The sequence below is a fragment of the Chelonoidis abingdonii genome, chromosome 14, assembly GCF_003597395.2.
Source record: "Chelonoidis abingdonii isolate Lonesome George chromosome 14, CheloAbing_2.0, whole genome shotgun sequence".
Lineage (NCBI taxonomy): Eukaryota > Metazoa > Chordata > Testudines > Testudinidae > Chelonoidis > Chelonoidis abingdonii.
The window spans coordinates 2,121,570-2,133,245 of NC_133782.1; positions in this window are offsets into that span (position 1 = coordinate 2,121,570).

Below are 11,676 nucleotides of genomic sequence, written 5' to 3' on the forward strand. Positions count from 1 at the left end.
GTTACAACCAGTGGGGGCTGGCACCTTTGTGCCCTGGAAACTGGATTAAGACCCCTGAGTTAACAGCTTTCATTTACTACCTACCCATGCTGGATTTCAACCAGTCACCGACAGGGGGAAAGCTGGTATTCTGCTAAGGCTCCCGAGTCATCTACTCCCAGCTAACTTTTACTGCCATTTAAAAGCAATCATCTGTTCCTCATGGTCATGTGACAAAGTAATCAGCATGAGAGAGGTGCTTTCTGCAAATGCTGAACAGGAGACTTCACGGGAAATGGGGAAAATATGGTCATCCCTGAAGTTCCTCAGTCTCTGCTTCACTACAGAGCTTCTCCCTAAACCATCCCCTGCCTCCCTCCGGCTACAGGTTTAAAGAATCAGTCAGGTTCCACAGTCTGAGCAGGAGTTGCATTTACTGCTTGTTCTGGGTCACAGTCACACGGCCTCAAGATGTGAGGAACTGGGCCACATGCTTCAATCCACAAAATGTTTCTATGCATGATGCTCATACTGTTAATATATAGCAGCTCAAACAACGATGCTTAGCACTTACTATGTGCAGCCCCTTTCAACTGGAGATTTTAAAGCATTTTACAATGGTGGGTCAGTAGGATTATTCTCATTTTACAGATAGGGAAACTGAGGCAGAATCACTTGCCTGAGGCCACGACCTGAACCCTGCTCTCCTGATTTGCAGGCTTGTGTCCTAGTCATTAGGCTGCAGCACCGCTATTAGCAGAAGAACAGTCTGTGCATGTAGTTCATCCCAGCAGGCTGCTTTCCTCTGCTTCTCTTTTCCTACGGAGTCATTCTCCCAAAGAGCCTCCCCGAAGAAGGGACTGAGCACCAAAGCTTTCAGACCCGGGAAACTTCAAGTCTGTACTTAATGACTCAAGCTCATCTGTATGGATCAGAACCAAAACACAACACCTGAGCATCCCCACTAGCCAGACTTGGAGGCAGTTCAGATCATGAGCCATTTGATCCAGTGCAGGCCCATTTGCACAAAGAAATGTTTTGCCAGAGTGACTGCTAAGTCACACCCAGCTGTCATTCACATCTCTGAAGCAGGAAAATGCTCCATAGCTCTGTCCCCTGGCTGGCTGTTGAATCATGCCTGGCATTTTCCTCATGCACAATAACTACCCCCTGATGGACAAAGCATTATTTATAGCTTAGGAAAGATGCCATCGTGCAATGCAGAGAACTAGACAGCAGAGGGTGGCAAAGGACCACTAAGAGAATTCCACACAGCAGTTGTGGGTCAAAGGCAAAGAAGGAAAGTGGCTGCTGACTTGAGTGACTGGTTTCCTTGCTGTCTTTTCTTGTGCAATGGCTCCCAGAATAGTGGGCCCGGTCAATACTGCTGGGCTCGGAGTGTGCAGTGTTTCAACGCTGTGTGACACACCCTAAAGCCACATCTCCCCCATGCCCCACCAGAGACAGATTTTCTGGAATGACCATTTAATTAACTGCATTCTAACAACACCTTTGCTGCCTGCAGCTTTCCACCCTGGGGAGACATACGTAGCCCTCTGCATTCCTGTGCATGTCCAGCTTGTGCCCTCAGAGGCAGCACTTGCACCTCTGCTAGTGGGAATCCCTCCAGCTGCCATTAGGATCCTTTCACTGGTCTCTGTTGGTTTCTACCAGCCCCTCTAGGCTTTAGCTGAAGGATCACTGGCCCCAGGAACAAGCAGACTAGTAGATCTGTGGCCCTATTCCAAAGCCTGGTTGCCAGCTAGAACCAGCTTTTATAGGTAAGTTCCCAATTCATTATTTATTCAGAGCCTGATCCTGTAAGATGCCAAGCACCTCCAGTTCCCATTGACCTGAATGGGAGCTGAAGTTGCTCAGAGCCTTGTAGGACTCTTTGGCCTGTAAATGGAACCCCCTGCAGATGCAGGGGAGATTTCCAAGGGCAACTAGGCACCCAGCCTCCACTGAATTTCAGAGAGACTTGGCACCCACCCCCTCTTTGTACCTTAGGGGGCCTCCCCTGTAGCTCTTATGGGACATAAACACCAAAATAATCCAGACTGAGTGGGACACTTGCCTGACAGCAGCTAGAACAGGAGACAGTAATACTGCTCTGCTTTTATGTAGCACCCCGCACCCCCATGCTGAGGATCTCACAGCACTTTACTAACACTGATTTAATTAAACCTCACGACCCCCCTCTTGAACTCAGTAAGCGTCATTACTCCTATCACAGGGTATTTGCCTGCAAATTCACTTCCACAAGCCACCAAGAAAGAATGCTCCTACTCTGCACACATGAAGCAAAGCTATAGGTGCAATGTTCCTAAATAGTCTTAAAGTTAAGAACGTGTCATTGTATGGGAAGGACAAATATGTGCATTTTCAAACATCTTTTACTTGACCTGTCTGGGTTCATAAGTAAACACCAAGCACCATATGCAATTATTGGCTAGAACAGGGGTAGGCAACCTATGGCACGTGTGCCAAAGGCAGCACGCAAACTGATTTTCAGTGGCACTTACACTGCCTGGGTCCTGGCCACTGGTATGGGGGGCTCTGCATTTTAATTTAATTTTAAATAAAGCTTCTTAAACATTTGAAAAACCTTATTTACTTTACATACAACAATAGTTTAGTTATATATTATAGACTTACAGAAAGAGACCTTCTAAAATGTTAAAATCACTGGCACGCGAAACATTAAATCAGAATGAATAAATGAAGACTCGGCACAGCACTGCGGAAAGGTTGCCGACCGCTGGGCTAGAACTACATTTTTAAGCCATGTGTGTATGTCTCATCTAAAGTCTGTCCACACTGTGAAATCATGCTTAAGCACAGGAGTAGAGATGGCTCTAAACCATGCCCCAGATCAAGTCTTTCCCACTGTCCCGAACTTTAGGTGAGGGGAAGTGTTAAGATCTAAACCCATCTGTGGATTCAGATTTTGCAAATGGTCCCTGCCTTTATAACAGGCCAAGCCAAAATGTCAGCTCCACAGACCACTGAATTCAGAAGTGTTGCAAATCTGCATTTGATAATGCAGCATGAGCCTGTTTCTACACAGCATGGGTTATAACACTGTCTGGCCTCCTCAGAGCAAGTGTCACAGAGCTGTGTTAATACCATGCTGAAGTGCAGTTCTGCTCTGCAAAGCAACTCTGTAAAACAGGCATGGGGGAGGAAGGGTGCCCATGTTTATTGTGCCTCACTGACAGCATATCAGGTTGCTCACCTTCAGAGTGAGGAGACGCCTTTTCTAATGGCCAGCCCCAGAAGCTCAACCTGGGATCTGAGAGGCAAGCTGGGCTCTTCCTTCTTGCACATTATCACCAATAAGACAAGTTCTGAAGACCAAATTATCCCATCAGTGTCCCCTGTACGACCTCACAGCTGCCAATACAGCCACAGGAGAAGGAAGAAAGAATGTTTGTAATAGGATGGGGGCATGGGGGGGGGAATAGATGCTTCAGGACTGAGGAGAAAGAGCCTTGAGGCAGGTGGGGGTCGGGGAGGCTGTGCAGGTGTAGCCTGGGGCAGTGAGCGGGCATGGCTTACCTCTCCCATCAGGTGCAGTTTTCGCCTCAGTCTCCCTGTGGTGGTTGGATGGCTCAGCTCTCCAGGTATGCCAAGAGTCCTCTCCTCTTGGGACAAACAAATCACAGCGAGTCCCTTTGCCCCTTGACGGCTGGGATTTCCGCACTGAACTCCAGGTGGCAGCGCTGAGGTGTAGAGCTGCCTAGTTCCTCTGGACCAGACCCCAGGCCCACGCTCCACACTTCCCTCTCCTTTCCTGAGGCTACTTCCTACCCTCGCTTGTCTGGTCACTGCCAGCCTGTCTTTAGGCCTCCTTCATGCAGCACTGCCACCCGCTCTCTCTCCATGGGGACCCCGGTTCAGACACTGGCTCTTCTCCCTCCAGGGCTCCTTTGCTGCTGCTACTGCTGCTCTCTAGCTCTTTCTAGCCTCAGACTGGGAAAGTGGCTTGGCTTTTATTTCCTCTCCCCGGCCCCGCCCCAGCAGGCCTTGGAGCACCCGATGACTTGGAAGTACAGGTCAGAGCCCGGAGGTGAAGGTTTGACTCACCCTGTGACAGGCAAATTTATACAGAACTCTGTGCTACCCAGAGCCTTGCAGAACCTCTTGTGCTGGTGACACCAGATGCCCATTACAAAGGGCTGCACAAGTGTAGCTGACTGACATTGTAGATGTAGCTTGGGAAATAATTCTCTTGTTGCTTCATTCAGTGGAAGGGACAGAACCCAGCTACTCCCTCACTCTAAGCTGGATTGTGAGGAGTCAAAAGCAGTTAAAGCTTATCTTTGTCACTGCAATCAGCTGCAGTGACTCTGACTGCAAGTGAGAAGGTGTCACCCTTCCACAATCACACTGCACATTAGGGAATGACACCCAAGTGCTGCAGCATGGTACAGAAAGTGGGCTGGTCTGGGCTGCGTGTGTTTTTCCCACTGTTAGTGAGCACCTGGGTCTTTGACATGGTTAGGATGTGGCTCTGTCCTGTCTGCACTGCCCAGATGTCTGGAGCAGGACTGTGTGTAAGCAGTGGGATTAAATGCAGTAAGTGCTGCAGTGCAGATAAGCCTCACTCCTAGCTACTCTGGGCTCCAAATGGAGTTAAGGCTCCATGGTTTGAAGATGTACTGGCCCTGCCCTCACAGGTCTCCAAACTGCTAGAAATCAGCTTAGCTGGAACAGTATTTACACTGAGTTTGAACATGGCTTCTGGACTTAATTCCCAGCCAGTGTGGATGGGAGGGACTCAGAAATGAGCCTATTACAAATGCCCTTATTTCTCTTGGCCAAAGATGGGCCTTACGTTGGCAGCATCATTAAAGCATCTTTCCCCTATAGGAGCATTTCCATCACAGACACCTGTATGGGATGACAGATAGTTTACATCCCCTAGATTCCACCTGGCAGATGATTCAGCAAAACAGCAGAAATGTCCTTGTTTTAGACTCTGTGGATCATTAGGGACAGGCTAGGAAACTGTCGCTGGGTCAAAGCTTCCTCAGGTTGCTAGTGAATTAAACTCTTTGTCAGCAGGTGGCTGATAAGGGCCCTGTACGAAATGGATTTGCTCGACTGGCAGACTCAGCAGAGGGGCTGGGCAGGATATCCCAGCATGTGAGTCATGTGAAAAACACCCACAGTTCCTGGCACCAGCAGCTGAGGCAGTGTGGGACAGCTGCCCAGTTACTCCAGTACAAATACAGCGGCAGGGCAGAAGGTGTGGACAAGCCAATGCAGTCTACACATGGTTGTACCAGGAAAAATGCTGCTGTGTGAACCACGTCTGCAGTAGCCATGTCAGACGAGTATGTGAGAGCCTGGTCACTGCCAGGGCCGCCCAGAGGATTTAGGGGGCCTGGGGTTGACCCGGCACTTTGGTGGCATGTCCTGGAGCAGAAGGACCCCCTGCCACGGGTCTTCAGGGCACTTCGGCGGTGAGTTCCAGAGCAGAAGCACCCCCCCCACTGAATTGCTGCTGAAGACCTGGAGTGGAAGAAGCTCTGGAGGCCCGGGCCCCGCAAGAGTTTTCCGGGGCCCCTGGAGTGAGTGAAGGACCCCGCTCCAGGGGCCCCAAAAAACTCTCGTGGGGACCCTGGGGCCTGGGGCAAATTGCCTCACTTGCCCCGCCGCTGGGTGGCCCTGGTCACTGCCATGGCTCTCTCTGCAGCATACTGGAGATGTGGGTCACAGGGAGTCCCTCCAGCAGAAAGCAGAGGCATCTTGGTAGAGCAGCATGGCTAGGAGCTGCTGGTGCCTGTAGTGCCAAAACGTTCCCATAAAAACATGACAGTTCACAAAGATACGTGTGCCGGCACTAAGGGGCTGGCTCGCACTGAGTCTTCTTGTCTCTGCCAGGGGGCTGGTGCTAATCAGCTTTTGCCCCTGAGAAAAACACCACTCCAGGTTCAGCCCTTATATATGCACACTCAGCCCCGGCTGAATGTCAGTAGCCAAACAAAACATTTGCAGACAGGCTTTGGTCTGGTGGTGGAGCATCTAGCAGGGACTGTGAAAGTAAAGCTCTCATGTTCAGGGTGAAAGGAAGGGGACCCCAAGGGGGAGCAAACCCCCCTCCTGTTCTAAAAGCTGAGAGGAGCTCCCCTCTCTGTGCTGGCTGGTGCAGTGAGCACTCCCCCTCCTGTCTCAATCTGTTTTCACCCCAGTTCCTACAGGGAGAGCGCAAAGCACAACAGGGCCCATATCTACCCTCAGGAAAGCACTTCCTCCCGAACGGCTCCTCCCAGCATTCCAGGCCATGCAGTCCCTGAAGAAGGGGGAAAGTAGCTGGAGGCTTAGGGCATGTGGGCAGGCGCAGGGAGGGACGGGGTCTTGGGACTGAGATGGGGAGGAAAGGCTGAGGGGAGTTGGGCATCGCCAGGCACTTAGTGTTTGGCGTTTTCCTTACAACCCCAGCTCCTGGAGGCAGGAGAATCTCAGCTCTCATTTCTCCAGCCCTCATGGCCGTGGAGAAAAGCTGGAAGATGTGGCCCCAGTGGGCTCAAAACCAGCAGGAAAAGAAAATGACCTTGGATTAATTTTTTTTTTAAAAATCTCATTATTTTTAAGCCAGACTCGTGATTTTGGGGGCCTGACTTATGCCTTTGGAACACTCACGGCAGGTGATACCAATAATCTGACCTCTCCTCTATCTCAGCCCCTTCCCCTCACGGCCTCAGCCCCTCAACCCCATTGCCTGAGCCCCTCCATCCTCACCAGCCCCACGACCCCATTTTCTTCCCCAGGGACCCTGCCTCGGACTTCTGCCATTTTCTGGACCAACACACACCCTCTCCCTTCTCCACTGAGCCCCTTCTTCCCCTTAACTCCCCGCCCCATTCTGCTCAATCCCACCTCTCTCAGTCCATCCTCTCTCCCTTCCTCCTTCAGGCCCCATTCCCCTCAGCCTGTCCTCCCCACCTCAGTCCCAAGGCCCCCACAGCATGCCATCAGCCCCCAACTGCTTTCCCCCTTCTGTGGCTGCAGGGTCTGGCTATGGAAGGGGCCTTAGGTGAGACGAGGCAGCAGGCCCAGCAGCACAGACCCTGCCCTCAGCGTGATTGAGACACTAGGCCTGGTCTTGTGCCAGCTGGGTAATGCTGGCTGGAAGCCCCGTCGGCCCTCAGGGCCATGATGGGGGCACTGAAGAGGGATTGGATGCTGTAAACCCTGGCTGTCACTGCAGGCTGGTGGAGTGTGGGGCCAGGCTATGGGGCAACTGGTTTGGACAGTGGCTCCTTCTTTCAGCCAGCACCCAGCTGCGTGCACTGCAGCAGCTGGCAGGGAGGGGGTGGGCAGACTGGAGGATCAGCTGCCTGTCAGGGCCTGGGATCAGCTGTGTTCAGTGCTTTCGGCTGGTCCCTCCTGCTCCCTGGTCCCGGTGGACAGTGGCAGGGCTGATGTCCCCATGCAATGAAAGCTGCACAGGGCAGGCAGGGCGGGCATGGCCTAATCTTTACTCACTACTGTGCATTCACTCTGCACACACATTTATGAGTCACCTCTCCCTGCCCACCTTAGGGAATGACCAACTATCCCGGTTCCAGGAGCCAAAGACCCACCCTCTGGGAGCTCACAGGCTCCCTCCCAGTTCCGACCAACCATTAATCTGCCCCTGCTTTCAGGCTCCTATTTTCCTAGCAAAGAAGGCCAGCCGGAGAACTGAGCTCCAGCAGCAACATGCCCAGTCCTGTCTAACCTAATGTGTATAAAATCCATGCCAGAGCTTTATTATGGAGGAGACGGTGTGATTCCCGAGTGCCGTTTAGCTGCAAGGTCTGGACAGAGGGGACTGGAGGAGAACCACAAGGCAGGAAAGAGAGATGCTCACATTTACTATCCGGCCAAACCCTTCCAGCATATTGCAGCCATAGCAACGGAGATGGGCTGTCCCAGCCGGAGTCTGCAGTGCAATAAAAGGAGAGAGGGACGCAGGGAAAGAAAGAGCCTTGCATTGCACTGGGCAGTCTCCTAAGGGGTTGGCACAAATAAACAGCAACTGGAAGCAACTGGAGCCAATCCCCCGGCTCCCTTTGTAATGCTTTCTGACACCGATTCCTCTCCATGGCTGACTGTGCAAGTTTCCCCTTCCTCTCCCCTCCTTCCACAGCTTTCTTCATGTGACTAAATTATACACGAGAGGAGGAACATGCTGGAAATTCTAATAGAAACCCACATCTGTAGGTTTCTACTGCAAGCCAAATCCTTCTCACCCCCAGGGCTACTCACGTGAGTGAAAAGGAGCAGGAACTGGCCCCAAGTCAGTACCAGAGAAAGCCTGTCTAGATTAAGGCAACAGAGAAAAATCATTCTGCTAAATACAAGAGTGCACAAGGGGATTCCAATCCCACAAGCCACAGCAAAGGCTCTGAGTGCAGTAGCCCCCAGTGGAAATGCCAGGGTGACAGTCCCTTTAACTAGCAATTTATGCTGTCCCAGCAGCCGCAGCATCACCCTGAGAAGGAAACAGAAGCATTAACTTCCCCTAGATTGTCTAGGTTGAGGGCGGGCAGAAAATCTTCATCTCTAGCAGAGATGGGCCCTTGCTTTGCATCTTTCATGAAAATGACGCCAAAACCTTTGGCTGAGTTAAATGGCAGAGAGCTGCACATTGAACAGCAGAGGGAAGAGAAAGTCAGCGCTTGAGACAGGCAGCGGCTCCTCCAGATGGCAGGTGTTGCAGACAAGGCTCTCGCGCCCATAGGGGCAAGGCTCGGAGGAGTGTATTGTAAAGTTGCATGTTTTCATACTGGGCAATTTTAACACTCTTATAGCAGAATTGTAGCCTATGTCCTGATGAGTCAGTTCAAAAGCTGTTGCTTTTTCCCTTCTGCCAAACTCTGTCTCATCACTGGGGTCTGTGTTGGTGTCTGTGTAACCCTCACACTCTGCTTCAAGTACACACAAACGCTTTGTTGCTTTAGCTCCAGAATGACGTGTGTAAACCACAAGGGATGCTAAAGGGATGGCTGCCGTGGAGCAGTGAGAAAGGATTGACATAGACTCACTATGGGATCTTGGGTAAGTCTCTGATCTTCTGAGCCTCAGTTCCCCATCTGTACAATGGGGATAATAGCGCTGCCCTGCCCACAGGGGTATTATCTGGAGATTGTGAGGCCTCAGATGCTACCGTGATGGGGGCTGCACAAATGCCTTAGAGAAGCAGGGCTGATCCACAAGCAGATGAACAGGGCCTGCCCTGCTTTTTGCTGATCAGCAGACATCGGAGAGAACGAGAAAAGAACACAAAGCAGTTCCCATTCCTACACTTGTCTCTGCTGGAAGCTCTTGGGTTTGGCAGCCAGCATAAACTGCCTCCTGGTAAATACCTGACTTTGCTGGAGCTGCCCCTTACTCTAAAAGTGTCACATCAGCTGGATCTGACTCCTCACACCCACTGTGCAGACAGTGCAGCCCCTGCATTTCACCCAGAGCTTTGCAGTGACTTCATTTGGCCTTTTCTCTATTTCTAGTTAACAGCTCAGAGACCAAAATTGTCCTTCGAGAGCTTTTTATCCTACAAGGGCTTTGATTGGGCAGGCAGGGCCTGAGCACGGTCCATGCAGTCCAGGAGCCTGTCTCCAACAGTGGTCAATACCAGCTGCTTCAGAAGGTGTGATGGATCCTCCATGGGCAGTTGTGAGGTAACCTGCCCCCACGGAAAGTTTCAGAGGATGGCGTTTATTTCCCCTCTAATAAAACAAATAACAGTGTCTGATTATTTAGGCTCTTTTTTATTTGACTTTTGATTTAGGCCCTTTGAAGATCTCCAAGCATTTATTTAATTGTTCAGCCTTGGCTGCACCCCTGTGAGTTGGGTCCTCCTGTAGCTGTTGTAAAGGCTGCAAAAAATAGTCTCCTAAAATACCTGCAGTCCAAGAATGTAAAGGTGAAGCAACCCCATAGCTTCAGATTCAAGACCTGCCACCAGTGAGGCTGCTCTTCCTTTCTACCTGCCACGGAGACCCTCTCAACAGATACACCAGGATCTGCTCCCACAGCCCTCCAGCTTGCAGCCCCAGCAGAAGAGGTTAAGGCTCCTGAGTTTCCAGTGACTGATTCAGATCAAGCCATAGTGGTGCCAGAGTACAAAGGGCAGCCTACTGTAAACCATTTAAAGGAACCTGTGCCCTTTTCAGATGCAATCATTTGCTTGAATGCAGCATGGGCTGACTCTGGTGGCTAAAGCACCAGGCAGAAGGCCTGGAATCTGGATTCTGTTCCTGGCTCCACTGTAGACTCACTCTGTGACCCTCAGGCTAGTCACTTATTTCCAAACCAAAGTTGAGCATCTCACACCATATTTGGTCATCTACATATAAATGGGCTGGTTTTGAGAGATGCTGAGCACCTGCAGTTCCTGCTGCAAGCAGCTCAGGGGGGAGTAGACACTGCGCCTTTAGGAGGCATGGCTGAGCTCCTACAGTAGTTTCAGGAGGCACTGCATCTGACTCAAGGACAATACCTCCTGGAGCTCCCCCGGAGCCTTGCAGGAGTGAACCAGCCCTAGTGGAAGACTGTGGCTGAACAGACACACCAGAGACCAAAACAGACATTCTGCCAGCTTTACAAATGGAGACCTGTACTTCACGTACTGGCTTGTCTGAAAGTCCACCACATCCCTGTGTATCCTTACTGCCGTGCCTGCAGTTCCACCTGTTTATCCCATTCTCCTTGTGCACCAGCCACTGGGAGGAAGAACTTGGCTCTGCCCTCGCCAATCCAAAAAGGGTTCTCCAGCCACGGGGCCGAGTCCGACAACCTCTAATCCCATGAGTAGCCCTCATGTCCCAGAGTCATCCTGTTGCACTCAGTAAGGTATTCAAGTAAAGACTGCAGGACTCACTCTTAGTGGGTCATATATTCAATGCTGTGGATGGATGATGATGTTCAAGGAGAACCCAAGTAGCAGCCCAGGTTTTTCTCTATACCATCCACTTATTCCTATTTAAAGAGGCAGCATTACCTGTGGAGTGAGCCAAACATGTCTCTTCTAATTCCACACCTGCGACCAGTTTTGGATGAGTGAGTCAATCTCTCTGCTTCCCAACCTATAAAATGGGGTGTAGGAAAGAGCCACTGGTTCACGTTCGCAGAGGGCTTTGCAGACATAAACCACTCTGTTAAATGCTCTGTGTTATTACTGATTACTGCTGTTACAGGTAGCTTGGAGAGTGTGGAGCGGTCTTGTCCCCTGTAGCCTACCTAGACTTCTTGGGAGATAATGCTTGCCTTTGGCTGAGGGCCCTTCACCGTGAAACTCTGTTTATTGGCTAGTGGCTGTGCAAGGTCTGTGTTCATTGTGATTTCAGCTCAATTCTCTGACTCACCAACCTACCACTTGTGGATAAACAGAAAAATTGTATAATGGATGTATTGAAGTTATGTAGTGAAACAAATGATACAACAGTAGCAAGTAAAAAGGGGAACTTCTGCACCATTCTTTGCACTAGCGTGCTGGAGATGACAGCAGAAATTGGCTGACAGGGAGCCACGCTGCAAATGTGGGATCCAGACCTGGATTTCAAACATCTCAAAGTTCCCAGGGAGTTGGATCAAAAGTCTTAGTTTAAGCCTCACAGAAAAAGAGGCCAGCTGCAAATTCTAGATCAGGGTGGTTTTGGTGTTGTGACTCAGCTCTCTCCATAAAAGCAGCTGGGCAGA